The sequence below is a fragment of the Struthio camelus genome, chromosome 13 (genome assembly GCF_040807025.1).
Source record: "Struthio camelus isolate bStrCam1 chromosome 13, bStrCam1.hap1, whole genome shotgun sequence".
In the NCBI taxonomy this organism is placed as follows: Eukaryota; Metazoa; Chordata; class Aves; order Struthioniformes; family Struthionidae; genus Struthio; species Struthio camelus.
The window spans coordinates 1,123,403-1,138,599 of record NC_090954.1 but is presented as its reverse complement, the minus strand read 5'-3'; the positions used below and the strand labels follow the sequence as shown (position 1 = coordinate 1,138,599).

Sequence of the window (15,197 nt, the reverse complement as noted above, 5' to 3'; positions counted from 1 at the left end):
TTAAATTACGTTAAAGTCTCCAAGAAAAGAAACAAAACAATCCAAATCAAAACAACAACAAAACCCTAAATGGACAGCATTTTCCCATTTCTTGTAGCCTCTGCAACTGCAGAGGAGTCAATTTGTGCTGCATAAGATGCGGCTGAGCAACATTTTACCCTGTGGCACAAGCTACCAATGTTTTTTAAAAATACACTCATGGTTGAGCCAATACACCACAGTGATACTTTGAGATGACACATTGTTTAAGAGGTGTTTTGTAATAATGCTGACATCTTGCAACTCTACTAGTTTAGGAAAATGAGAAAGAAATAACCACAGTGGTTTCTGGAAGAGCAGAAATTCAGCCATCATATAGGAAAGAAAGCAACAAATTAAAAGCCTGGAAGCTTTTCGATTATCCAATTGAATAAACCTTACAGGTTTCCCAGTCAAATCAAAACTTTCTTTGCTCTGCTGATCTACTTTGAATTTGATATCCCTCTTGGGATTATTGTAGAAAATGGCCTTCTCAGTGCCACCGTCCCTAGCTAAACCACACAAGTACTGCACTCACTCTGACCTAGAGTTCACTCTGCTAGCACTCAGTGATTCAAAACACACTGCTGAGAAACTTCTGAGGGCTTGAGCTTGAGCAAAGAATCAACCTGATTCACTGCAGAGGTACTGGTCAGGGTTAAAAATGTTAGTTTAGAAGTGGAGTGTTACTCCTAGGAAAATATCCTTATTTGGTCAACTATATGGCAGGTTTACTGTACATTTACAATGAAAGAAAATGTATCAGGCAATGTAAAACTTCATAATGCATACTTTGCTTGAAAGATTAACTGACTTTCAAACAGATAGTCAATAATGGAAAAGTTACAGTTGCTTTTTCTAACCTAAAAAAATCGAAGTTTAAAACTAACCTGAAATGTAAACAAATTTAAAACAACATTGGTCCTGAATTATGCATAGAAGATGGCTGTCCTGATTAAATTCTCAGAAATATCCCTTCTGTAGTTCCTGCAAATATTACAGGATTTTATTCTCTGTGCATAATCTGCAGAACCAAAAGGCTCCATGTGAATGGCTCAAACCAGCTAAAAATCATCAGTCTTCAGGGAATTCTAAAAGCCAGCTCCAACTCAGCTTCCTTCTTGAGGCCAGGGGCTGTGAGGGCAACAGACGTTCTTCTGGATTTCTAAACCTTTACAAGGTTAATTACTGCATCCACTGAGGTCCCTACACTGCATCTATCATGCCATTTGAGTGCCTAACACAAATACATAACTACTTCTGGAAACCTTGGTCCAGATCTTGCCTTAGCACTCAACAGCAGTGGTGTTTTATGGATTCATCTTGCCACTGGCAAACAGTTACTGACTGCGCGAGTTCAGCACGTTACTTTGTTCAGCTGCCTGTCCCCTACTCCACGAGGAGGCAGAAGGTATCTAGGAGATATTAAGGGCTGAGCTGTGTTCCCAGCAGGCGCAGGGCCACGGTGTATGCTGTGACCCGCAGCAGTGCCGCTTGGCCATAGCTCAGCTCATCCGGCTGAGGAGGGCCTGACTTGGACAGTTGGGTCCTGAGCTGTCCCTCATTTGCACCAGCAGTGAACACCCTCTTCCTGGGTTCAGCTGCCACAAGCAATAGAACAGATTCTGTGTCTTCAGCTCTAGTACTTCATTTTCCCTTTTACCTAATGTTTAAAAAATAACTAAGATGTCATTAAGCAGAATTACAGAAGACTTACCTTAGGTATCTTCATGTATCTCATTTATCTTTTACACCAAGTGTGCTGGAAAATGAAGAAGAATTTTTAATAAGATGGTGACAAGATGAAGTAATAGCCCTTATGAATTGCTATTATTGTTTCTAGCATGGAACTTTGACACTTGCAAAGTGGTAGAATATGGTAGAATACACAGTGAAGAACATCGATTTTACAAACATGCAATTTATCAAATGACACAAATCAGCTAAATGACATGAAAATATATCTGGAGACTTCATAATGTCACCTTACATTCCTGATAGGATTTGACAGGTATTGGGTGAAGAAAGCTGCTTTAAGCTACATAGAATTGTACTATAGGGTAAGATTATTCTATCAATTTAATATCAGCTAGTTTCTCATCCCTTTTGGCTTTTCACTTCTTTTAATTTTACAAATGTTAAAGTATTGACATGCTTTCTACCATTGTAGTAGAAATTGCATCCCATTCTCAAATCACAGTACATCTTTGTTTCACAGTTAGGAAGGAGATGGAAGAATTCCTATTTCATCACATCCAAAGAAAGGATGGGGAGAAAATAAGGTGAAGCAATCATACTTTATTTGGCTGTCTTTGATTAGGAGATACTGAAGTCGTCTGCTTCATTGTCAACCCTTTCTGAATCTTATCTCCTATCTTGCCTCCTGCATGGAATCCCATTCTCTCAGGTCAAGGTAAAAGGAATGAGCTAGGTTTTTAGTTCTGTTAATCTATGCATCTTCTGAGCACTCACATTCCTGCTGAAATCACCAGACTATTCCGTAGCTCTTCAGAACCTCCCAATATTGTCCCCTAGCATCTAAGATATTACAGACCTTGTCAGACAACGCAAAAAAAAGGGCCATGCGCTGCTCCCAGGTACTCTTGTATAAACTTGCTGTAGCTTTTGCTGACTTCCAAAGAAGTGAGCACAAGCTGAAGCAGTATACGATACCAACTGTCAAACGTATTCTCTTTTCAGGGCTTTATTCCAGGGTTTAACACAGTAGAATTGAAAAGACTTTTGAATAAATATAAAACAATCATTTACATTGTACATACTACATTGGTTTCTGATGCAAAAATGTTCTGATGGAGGACATTGCTGCAATCAGCCAAAATTCATTAACATGATTGCCCAAGTATAAAAATTTCAGGAATGCTCTGAGGTCTCATTTTTCTCCTGAATCTCTCCTTTCTTTTCTCCTTTTGCATTAGCTATTGATTACTATTTTCTGTCAGCAGCAGCTTCTCCATATTTCTAAGTGTTATAATGGCCACAAGCTGCATTTCTATACCTCTGCCAAATGCACTAATGACACTTAATTTACTGCCTGGAATACTCCAACTAATATTAGGCAGGTATATAAGTAACTGTAGAATCAGAGCCTTTAACTGCATCTTCTTTCTCTCCTACTGTACATGTATGTATCACTTTACATTATATGATCCAGGTACTGTGCCCTTCTCTAATACCAATAAGCCACCTATTTGAAAAGGGTCAGGGCCAGTGGTGCCCCAGTAGAAGCGATGTTGCACTGATTCAAAGGCTCAGTGAGCATCTTGGCGGTAATAACTGAGCAAGGGGAGAAGCAGGAGAATACAAATCATAAGGAAAAAAAGTCCCAAAGATTATCATCTGTCATGCTAGATCGATCTCATCCACTTGTTTTTCTATTTTTTTAAAAGCACAGCAGGCAGTTCTGCATTCTGTGGACTAGAACCTGATCTTAACGGCACCGGGGCAAATGAGGATATCCACAGTTCCACCTAGGTCCTTCCATGTCCTGCTGGCATTCACAAATCAGACTTTATCCTGTTTCTACTACATGGCAAGGCTCTTTATGTATATGTGATATGCTCTGACACAAGACTGCATCTTAGTTTCAAGAGATAATATAATTATTAATATTACTCCAGCTTATGTCAAGACCTACCCCCAACTCTCTTGCCACTTTTATTCAGTTTCATCACAGAGAAAGACCTGAATTTTAATAAAAGCTTGACCTGTTTTTATCATTAATATCAAATTTGATCCTCAGCAGATGAAGTCAAATGAAAGAAATTTACACTAATTTCTGATTTGCTTAACAGTGCATTCAACTCACCCCAAATGCCATCAACTTAATTTTCCTAATGATACTTTTTTTCTGTAAATTGCTTTAAAATAATGAGGAGCTGAAGTCAAACTGAAAAATCGATACAAATAGAGATTTAATTGTGCATGCTAAATGTTTTTAGCAATGCACTTAATGTCGGAGCTACTATTGGTTGATAAAATCTAGAATTTGGAAAAAAAACTGGCAAAACTCAAGAATCATTATAAAGCTTATTCTCTACACTTTAAACTAAGCTAAACTAAACTAAAAAAAACAACTAAGACTGGATTTTTGGTTTATGTTGTGTTCCTTCTTAAGTTGCACTAGGAGAAAAAGAAACTTCATACAACATAATTCATAGTAATAGATAGTTATCATTGAGATGATTAAATGAAGGTCCCAATAAATTGTTCTAGTCTGAACAGGCTCAAAACTTCATTAAATAAACCGTGTTTTTTACAATGCATACCTAATACCCACTCAATGAAAACCACACTTTTGAAAGGCTATCCATATACTTCAAGGCTTCAAATTGTACAGGAGTATATTCAGACATATATTGAATATGTAGTTTTAATGATACAGAGAATTGCCAGTCTGAAGGAATGCATTACTCTAACATCTCAGCAATGCAACAGTTGTAGAGAGCAGATTTTAAATGGCAACTATTTTTGGCTCCACAAAAGTTCTCAGTGTCTATCACTGAAAGGAATACTGAAATAGAAACATTAGACACTTGAAAAGATGAGAAGTTAAACAGCCAAGAGTGTGTTTCAACACTGATGTAAGCAGCCAAGACCTACCATGAAAAGATCTAGATACTTGCTCTCATTGCTTTTTTGACTGCAACTGTTCTTGAACGAACAGGAAAAGGGGAAAAACAGAAAGGAACTAGTATGCACAAAGTTTCATTCTTGGCTGATGTGAGTTTTAGGCAAAGCCTGTTTTTAAATGATTAAATGGTCTGAATTGTCCTGCCCATTCTGTATCCCAACACATCTAGTTAATAATAAATACAGCATTCAAGTTCAGGCAATTAACACTGGCGAGAGACTTTTTATTTGACAAAAGTGGGAGTTTGGTGCTCAACTCCCAGCAATTTCTGAAGGAAGTTGTGTTCCTAACTGGCTTTTAGAATTATTCATCTGCTTATTTTAGCCAGTCTTACCTTTCTTTGTATATATGTTTTTCATTACTGTAATACCCGCAAGTTAATAGATCCAGCAGATAACCTAACACCAATCCATTTCTATTTAAGCACTTGGCAAAAACCTTATTAATTCACTGGGATAGGATCAACTTTTGCTGTGCACAAATATCTGTGCAAGAAGATAACAGGCTTTCTGAGCAACTCCTCATGAGGCTGAGCTGTTGTGCATGTCGTCAATAATGAGACAGCCTGCTGCACAGCACATAGGCAACAAACACTTAAATTCCAAACACCCCATCAATACTACTTCACATCTGAGCTCCAAGGTACAGTTGCACTAACAGGAGTGGGCAATGCTCTACAATCCAAATAAATAGGAATTAATTCACTAACTACAATATAGGGCATCCATCGTTGTTGGGAAAATATAAGAACTGCTGTTTCCACACATTACGTGAAATCTAGATCAGTGGAACTTGTTTTTTCATAGGGTAGAAGTAGCACTCTTCCCTTACATGCCTCACTTTATATAACAGTATTCCATTACTCACCTTGTTTCTTAAATTTTCTGGAAAAACAACACGCTCATTTGCCCACTCCTCTTCTATCACAGACTAAATCATGACTGAACGACTAGAATTCAGACCTGTGCTTTGTTCACAGATTTGTGTTGTGCACAGGTGGAAATACGTCAGTATCATACAACCAACAGAACGGGGTCTCTGTTCACCTCTACAGAGTTGAGGGAGGTTTGACACCCACACTTTATAGGGATCCTGCTGGTTGAGCTGCCAGTTTCCATGAGTATTTTTAAGATTATTGTCAACTAGAAACATGGAGTTTTTGAATAGATTCTTCTATTTCTTTTTCTGGAATATAGAACCTCACTGAGACTAGCATATTTACCTCAAAACAGTGAGGACTGAACATTAAAGAGATAATTTAGTAGCTACATATGTATTGATTGTTCAAAACGTGACCAACTCCCACTGAAAACGTCAGAACAAAAGTACTTAAATATGTTTACACAAAGTAATAAAATAATTTTACCTTAAAAATTACAGGATCTACAGTACGTGTTAAATATGAGGCAGTACACCTTACATCACAATGATACACCTGGAAGCACAAAGTCGTCCAGGAGAAAGACAAAGCACTGTCCAGCAATGCTGTGCTGTTGGTTACTCACCATACATGACATAGCGCTGGTCATTGATGTTCTCAGGTAGGATTTCTTCCTCTAGTCTCAGCGCTTGAAACATTCGAAAGATGCTAACAAATAGCTACTAGCATACCTGCTTTGAGAGAGAACAGTATCCACCTTGTCAAACATTCACAGTTCACAAAGACATTCACAAATACCTAGGGCTGCCTGAATACCTGGGAGCTGCTGATAATCTGATTGTGCAGTGCAGCAAATGAAGCACGTCAGTTTCAGTTACGGAAAATATTTTTTGTAAGGACAGATTCCTTGCTCCATGTATCTGGCGACCCTTTGCTATGCTAATTACTTGGCTTGAGCCAGCTCCCCTAATTAATGCTGCCATACCAGTTACTAATACACAAGCTGACAAATGCTGCTTGAAATCTGACAAATAATTTGCCTTTCAGCTACTGACTAATGGACCCCACCTACTATGCAAAGCAGAAGAGATGTTTTAGGCATGTTTCGAAGCAAATGAATAACCAGCATGGATCGTATTTGTATCTTCTAAGTTTAATATAACTTGATGTAAGACTGAACTGTGTTAATATATAACTAAAAATAGCTGCTCTTATTATCAGAATTGTTCACTAATTTCGACACAAGCCAACATTTGTTTTTATTAGGAACTCATGGGAGTAATTTATCTAAATGAAGTTGGAACACAAAATTAGCATTGTACTGCTGGGTCTGTTGTTTTCCCTTTGTTTTAAATCTTCTTTACGTGATTTTAAAGGCCAAATTAAGCAATATCAAATGCATTATGAATGTTCCTAATATCAGTTTGCTGAATCTGTGTCAAAAATTCTCAGATTAACAGAACCTATTTTTTTCCTCCAGGCAGAGAAGAAAGGAGAAGCAAGCATCCTGGCTCTCTTTAACGCTTTGCATCTGAATAAACCACATTAGGCACACCTTTACTGATGAGATCTGCCAAAAAATATGGGGCATCTCCCCAAAGTCATTATCTAACAGCTGTATTTTGATCTTCACTTGAAGAAAACAGCAACTACAAAAGAAACGTAAAAAACTCTCAGATGGAAGGTTTGGAACGAAGGTGTGTTTTTTACATAGAGCTACAGAGACCAAATGATTTTCAGAACCAAAGGACCTCTCCTTTTCCCATGGAAATATGTTAGCACGTCAGCAGCACACTACGCCACACTTCTGCATGTTGCCTGTTTGCTCAGTGAAGTACCATTCAAAGATATCATTTTTAATTCATCACTTTTTTTTTTAATTACAATTTTCCAGACAGGATGGCAAAAGCTCAGGAAGTAAAAACCTTGTCTATATGTCCACTCGCATACACTCTCATGCTTTGGGCGTTATTCATTTATGCTGTATCTCCACGTGAACTGCATTGTTGCATCAACATTTAAAACTGGTCATGTACTTTTTTGGTCAAATAAAGATTAATCTGTCTTACAGTCAGAGTACTCAATAGTCTAAAAGAAAGGCGTTCACATAGGATTTAGGAGATAGTTCAAAATGTTATAGCCCTATAGCCACAATTTATTCTAGCTGTGTGGCTTCATACATAGGATGGACTGTCCATTGGGCCAGATACAGGGTGACTTTAACTCAAGCAGTCAGAGCATCTTCCTGGAACAGGAGAGACACAGGTTCGAGTCTCTGCTCTCAAAGGTTCGTGCCCATGTCTAACTCATTTATGAGTGTCTTAGATGGGGAGCTACTGACTAGCCTAAAGGAGTTCCCCACAACACCCTCCCTATCTTTTTTTTTGGAGGGGAGGTTTGGAGAGATTTCACTCAAATAAAAGGGGTGGAAGACATTGTACAATGAATGAAAATATCTCATTGATTTATTCTGTAAGTTGTATTCTAGTTTCCAAGCCATTCCTATCAGCAATGCTATGCCAGAATTGTATTCTGTCTTCTAATATTTTCAGTGTCCAGTCATTCCCACCTCTTGCTCTAGCTGATCACACAGTGAGGTCATTGTGCTGCTTTCTGCATCACACTCGTGATTGCTGGATCAGAAACAGATGTGTCATTGCTGGATATAGCAAAACGCACATAGAGGTTGCAAGGGGAGATTATGCTCATTCAGTCATAAAAATCTCCAGCAGCACTCTGGGGAATGTAAGGACAAGCAAGAAAACCTTTTGCTTCTCTGGGAAGTATGGAAGGTAACCAACTAAGTGTAGTGTTATCGGGCTTGTCTGTTTTCTTTGCACAAGTTCTCTTTTTCAAACTGTATCATGTCTGAGGCTTTTCCTCACCTCTGTCCCAAAGCAGTGTAGTAACTCCAGAGTCATTTAATTAAACTAACCCTCCTGAAATATTCGCATTGCACCAGTTAGGTAAAAGAACCTGTAAAACACCTCCTCCAAAAGAGATAAATTGCTGTTTCTAGTCTGAACCATGTTGGCCTGAGATACAGAGACTACAACAGGTGAACTAGAGACATGTGAAGTGATTTTAATTGCCTGAAACTCCAGCACTGTCAAACTGCAGGGCAGGAGGAAGAAGCCTTTATAGCTATCTCACTGTTATAGGTGAGTAGAGTGTCTGAGCTTGAAATGCTTCTACATGATAAGGGGCTTAAAATAGTAATCAACTTTCCTTATTCAAATAAATATCTGTTTTTCACTCCTGTGGCTTTCTGTGTGTACTCTGAGCCAGTAACTAGGTCATACAGAAAGGAGAAGCTGTGGGAGGAGAACAACTTTTGTATTCTGGGGATAATTTATGCAGCCAGTTTCTCTGCTGCAAGGTAGTATGGAGCTGGGAGACTGTACCTGATCTTTGATCCAAAGCCAGCACTCATTAGGACATACTGGACAAATCCTATTACAGATAAAGGACAAGAGACAGCCTTCTCTTCACAGCTCTGGTTTCCATTCCAGACTGAATAATGATGGATTTGATCCGATTTGGATCAAGTATTCAAACCTGCATCAGGCAACTACCATGTTTCTGTAGCATTCACCACTATGATTTTGCTTACATGCAAAATAAAAGGCAATGCTGAGATTCAAAGGCCCCCAGAAGCTGCAGGCGCTAGAGTGGTATCCGTACTCTTAATAGTGATATGATATTGACTGTGAAGTGGCTGTGCTTCCAGGCTTCACTAGATTCAACAGTAACAGCCCAAATACTGTAATTTCTAATAGTGATACTACAGTGATGAAATTGGATAGTTTTATAATCTGTGTCACACAGTAGCTATATACCAAACATATACCAAAGCAATAGTATACATACATAAAAGGCATAGTCTGGTTTATATTTATCTACACATTTACTAAACAGATTTTCATGTTTTATATTAATGAATAAACATAATTTATTCTACACATCTATTGTTGACCACATATAAAACCACACATCTTGCATATGGCAAGTCTTAGACAAAATTCATCTTTTTCAGAATATCTCAGAAAATAACCAGTGAGCCAGAGGAGCTAAGCTCGCACAGTAGTTCAGCTTACCCAAACGGCTGGAATGTTCTTTTCGACTTCCCAGCGTGTCTTCTCCTTGCCGTCTCCACTTCCCACATCTGAAATTAAGAGGCAAATTCCTCTGAGCCAGAATACACATTACACCTTTAGAATGCAACCAAATGAAGATGCTAATTATGAAAGGAGAAGCTGCCAGAACTATTAGAGTTGTGTCAAGCAAATTAGAAACTGTTATTCATATGGAGAATAGCTTAACATATGCTTAGAACTTTTTTCATCTATTCATATCCAAGACTGTAATACATTGGACTGCTTCTTGTCCCCATGTTACCTACCTGCGGTAGGCATATCACAATGAATCCCCACGCTTCCAATTTATTTCTATATTCCAAAGGCACCTTCTTGGGACAGGAAAGCATTGAAATGCTGCCAAAGGTTCCCTCCAGTTTATGGTGACAACTAGGCTTTGCCTCTGAAAAAGGAAGTTCTACAGATGGGTCCTTCAGATCAAGTTAGCATCTTCTCCGATTATGCCATATTGTAGCTTAATTAGTAATAGCCTTCTTCAGAATTTATTCATTAAAACAGCAACAAAATCTGATTGCATAATGCAATGTGGCACATTCTCAGCACTTCACACTAACCTTGCATGGTAGCAGTCACACTTCTGCTAAAGCAATGGAGAATTTAGATTATGCAAATGGTTAGGTTGTTAGTTCAGAACTGAAAATGGAACCAAGAGATATTTATGTTAACGGTTTTCACAGAGCTGATTAGAAGGCCTGTGTATGTGTCTGTGTAAGAGAAAATATACATGTTCATCTTTACTGTTTTCTCTTCAGATTGCAAAACATTTTGAACTGGTACTGTTTTTCAGGAGTTTAGTTTGCATACTTTCTCAAGAGTTTCATTTCCAGTTCTCCTCTTCCAGACACAAGCATGTTGTGGCTGTCACAAATCTATATGCACACATAACCATACAATCCACTTGTATGTACAACCAAGCTACTAAATGTGTAATGAGTTGTGTATGAATAAGTACCTCTATAGCGACAACATGCAAGTGCTTGCAAACAAACTGATGTTCCAAACAATTTGCAGTTAGACTGCGAAATGATGTGACTTTACTCTTCGTGGTGCCTACGCTGGGATATGTATGACCATATTCAGTTGTATTGAATATTGAATGCAGATATTTTGTTGGAAACATAGCTGAGAAATATAGAAATGTTAGAATGTAGATATTCTGTAGAAAATGTGCGGAACTTCCCAGATGTGCTCTGCAATGTGCTCGAGAAAGAGACACAATGGGAGAGTGAGTCTCACTCACTCTCATGGGGACCAATTCAGGGAGCAGAAATTTATAGGTCCGGAGAGCTTGGGACTCTGTAAGTTCCCCTAGACCCGAGAATCTTGCTGGCACACTTGCCTGTCAAAACACAAATTAATATTACAGATAACAACCCTCAAAAAAAGCATTTCTGAAGTGAATCTTTTAAAGACAGAAGATCAGCTATGAAGAACAAAATGCCCGCAAGGTTGGCAATGTGTCAGACAGTTCTTATTTGACATTACCTTAACTATATAGCTGCAATCGAGTGCATGTAGTTTGAATACTAATATGAGGCAATCATTACACAGAGGCACAAAAATTTGCTTCCTCAAAACCCAAGTGAAGCTTGGAGCACATCAACCAGAAATGTCAAAGTCATGAATAAAATGAAGGGAAAAAAAGAAGGTTATCTTGAGGTAATTGTAGGTTTTTAATGAAAGGAGTCATATTAGACTCAAAGGCATGTCACATCACACAGATATGTAAATAATACTGACAGATTAATGCTGAATCCACAAAAGAAATCAGACTCGTTCATTCAGAAGCTTTTAACATGCAGATGTGGATAAACATTTGGTATATCATCCTTGTACCAAACTAAAGTGCAGATGTTACAGTGAGACTCAGGGTTTACCTTGCAAGGACACCACTGACCTTTATGGCATTGTAATCTTTCAGTAAATAACTCACAGTTACCCTGAGTAAAAAGACTGAATTGGTGGTCAGCAAGAGTTTTACCACTAAGCACAAATGGTAGCAGGATAAACCTCACAAATTCAGCCTTGATCAGTGGGCAAGGAAAGATGTGCACTAATGTTTGCACAGAGGAAGCACAAAAAAATCTTAATCACAGAATTGTCGAGGTTGGAAGGGACCTCTGGAGATCATCTAGTCCAACTCCCCTGCTCCAGCAGGGTCCTCTAGAGCATATTGCCCAGGGTCGCATCCAGATGGGTTTTGAATATCTCCAGGGAAGGAGACTCCACTACCTCTCTGGGCAACCTGGTCCAATGCTCTGTCACCCTCACAGTGAAGAATTTTTTTCTCAGGTTCAGATGGAACTGCCTGTGGTTCACTTTCTGCCTGTTGCCTCTTATCCTGTTGCTGGGCACTACGGAGAAGAGACTGGCCCCATCCTCTCGACAACCCCCTCCCTCCCCCCCCCACCCAGATACTTGGACACATTGATGAGATCCCCTCTTAGTCTTCTCTTCTCCAGGCTGAACAGGCCCAGCTCTCGCAGCCTTTCTTCAGAGGAGAGGTGCTCCAGTCCCCTCATCATTTTTGTAGCCCTCTGCTGGACTCTCTCCAGCAGTGCCATGTCTCTCTTGTACTGGGGAGACCAGCACTGGTCACAGTACTCCAGGTGAGGCCTCAGCAGGGCTGAGGAGAGGGGCAGGATCACCTCCCTCCACCTGCTGGCAACACTCTGCCTAATGCACCCCAGGAGACCATTGGCCTTCCTGACCACAAGGGCACACTGCTGGCTCATGCTTCACTTGTTGTCCACCAGCACTCCCAGGTCCTTCTCGGCAGAGCTACTTTCCAGCAGGTCAACCCCCAGCCTGTCCTGGTGCATGGGATTATTCCTGCCTAGGTGCAGGACCCTGCACTTGCCTATGTTAAACTTCCGGAGGTTCCTCTCCGCTCAACTCTCCAGCCTGCCCAGGACCCTCTGAATGGCAGCCAGGACCCTCTTCTGGTGTATCACCCGCTCCTCCCCATTTAGTATCATCAGCAAACTTGCGGAGGGTGCACTCTGTCCCTTCTTCCAGGTCATCGATGAATATATTGAACAAAACTGGACCTAGGACTGACCCCTGGGGGACACCGCTAGCTACAGGATCCTTGCCTGGAATTTATTTAGGGTGCTTAATACAAACAAATAATAGAGGTATTTGTTTCCTTCATCGATGCCTGGATTTCTCCATTAAGACAAATCTTAGCTCTCAAGTCTCTCGTGCCTGGAAACGTAAACATATTCATCTGTAGGAACTGCCCTTCTAACCTGGTGCATAAAGAAATCTCTGGAGCAGATGGACAGACATAATAACGACATCTGACAGCCAACAACAAAATTAATAAGGTGTCAGTCCCACAGAAAAAACACGCACTATGAGATATGCATTTTAAACTTAAGAAAAAAAAAACAAACGCACTCAAAACTCTATTATTTGAGCTGCTACATTTGTTTTGCGTCTCTTTCCTCTCTTCCCATTTTCCTGCTACTCTGCCCTTCCAGTTTCTAATGAGATTTTAATCCATCTGTCCAAATTTGAGAAACAAATGCTAAATGTACAACCTCAGGGCTGCAACAAAATCAGAATTTTTTAATCAGATGCATCTCTTATTTGGCATATAAAAATAAAACATTTACCTTTCCATTCTTAACTGCACATACTTGTTTCCTACTAACTAATTCCCTGCATAAATTCAGCAATAACTCAAGAACTCTGCCCTCAAGCTGTGGTGGTGCCTTCCCATCTACTCCAAGAACATGCATCAAAATTTTATAAAACTGTAAAATATGCTACCTCTGGCTCCAGTCTAGTTTTATTTTCCCTCTTTGAACACGCATGTAGTTTGACTCCATCTTATCCTAACACTCAACAATCAATAATGGGAAAGACCAGGAGAGCTTACTAGCCAGGCTTGGCAGGGGCGAGGGGAAAAGGGAGAAGGGGAAAAGGAAAGATGCTGCTGCTTTTATGTGTAAAGCACTTTTCACAAACAGCACTGCTGCTGGAGGAACTTCCTTTTCGCAGTCTTTACCACTATGCAGCTCTATTCTTTTCCCTTTCTGAGAGAAAAAGAAAAAACAACCCTCTGAACAAAAACTTCCCCTTCTCGCCATACTGTCATTTCCCATTCCCTGCCTTCAGTGCCAGAATTCACCACCCTTTCTTTCACTCATTAAACAGCTTCTCCTCCTGAGTTCAAATCCCATTTTACAGCACTCATTTTGCTCAAGGACTTCTAGTAATAATCCACCACATACACATTATTACAAAACTGAAACCTGCACTGCTGGAGGTTTGCACTCTATCACAGTTGGCAGTGTCAACTTCTGCCTAAAATCAATGGGAATTTGGTTGGATGAATTCTCTCACTTGAGTAAGTAAGCGTTTGCACGCTGAAGGCTTTAAGCAGGAGGCTTTCCCCACCGAGGGCATGAGTACAAACCCTCCCCTCCGCAGCCTGGCTTTGAAAACAGCAAGGTAGGGGAGATCACCCGAGGGGGCGAGGACTCCCAGCATTGCCCCCGAAGATGGCTCAGCCATGCCCTAGCTGTCTTCCTTTTACACCGCGCAGGGCAAGGGACGATCAGTAAAAGGAACTGAACGCTACCTTCCAGACTGGCGAGCAGGACTGGGGCTTTGGGCAGCCAGTTACAGAGCCGCAGAGTACAGGCCTGTAGATGTTCTTTATTCACAGTCTTGCTGCCCATAAGCATGATAATCAATTATTGAATAATAATTAACTTGGCACTAGAAAGGGATTTCAAGAAGGAAAGGGACTGGCTGCAACCAGCTGCCTGCCAGGTGTGAGAGAGAAGTTTCGCAGGCGACAGCGCCTGCATCCAGCAGGCCTCCCCACGCACTACCGCGATCACAACTCTGCTCGCCCACCCAAAGCCAGCGCCTGCTGCTGAACAGGCAGCTGGGAAAGCAGCGCTCGGCGGGGTGTGCAAATCCAGCGCGCGGCTCGTTCGAGTCAGGCCTCTGCGTCACGCAGACCTACAGAAGACCTCGCCACATGGGCTCCTCACAGCGAGCTCTCAAACTTAACGCTTTCTTGGGCTCCCATTCTGCAACATGCAGCACGTGGGCAGCCTGCTCCCTCCTAGAGAGCCCAGACCCAGCTTAATTTGTACACGGAAAGGTGTCCAAAAGTAAATTAATTTTTGACTTTGTTGTCCCCTCTGAGAGTTAGGCAAGGGAAACAGAGGAAGGCAGACGGCAAGGAGACAGGCTAACAGGCCAGAACACGGGTGGCAGATCCAAGTGCTCCGCGGGTTTGTGTTTTCTAGAATTACTTTCACTGACTTTAATTAAGCTCTCCCCAGACTCACCAGCTTGGAGGGATTACAGGAAAAGAGAGCATGCCAAAGACCTCGCTTACCAATAGCTTTCTCTATAAGCTTTTACAATTCTGTAATTGAATTCACATACAAATGCAACACAATTGTGCTATATGAAAAGCCACACTGACCTACTTTCAAACCAATTTATATGTACCCCATGGATA

General features: G+C 40.6%; 1 long non-coding RNA gene across 1 annotated transcript; it reads right to left on the bottom strand.

Moving 5' to 3' along the window:
* Positions 1-1,735: 1,735 nt before the first annotated feature.
* Positions 1,736-9,711, bottom strand: LOC138069118 (uncharacterized). Its single transcript, XR_011143928.1, has 3 exons — positions 9,647-9,711; positions 6,175-6,280; positions 1,736-1,780 (listed from the first exon to the last, which is right to left on the bottom strand). It is a non-coding gene; the product is annotated as an uncharacterized lncRNA (long non-coding RNA).
* Between the last annotated feature and the right edge of the window lie 5,486 nt (positions 9,712-15,197).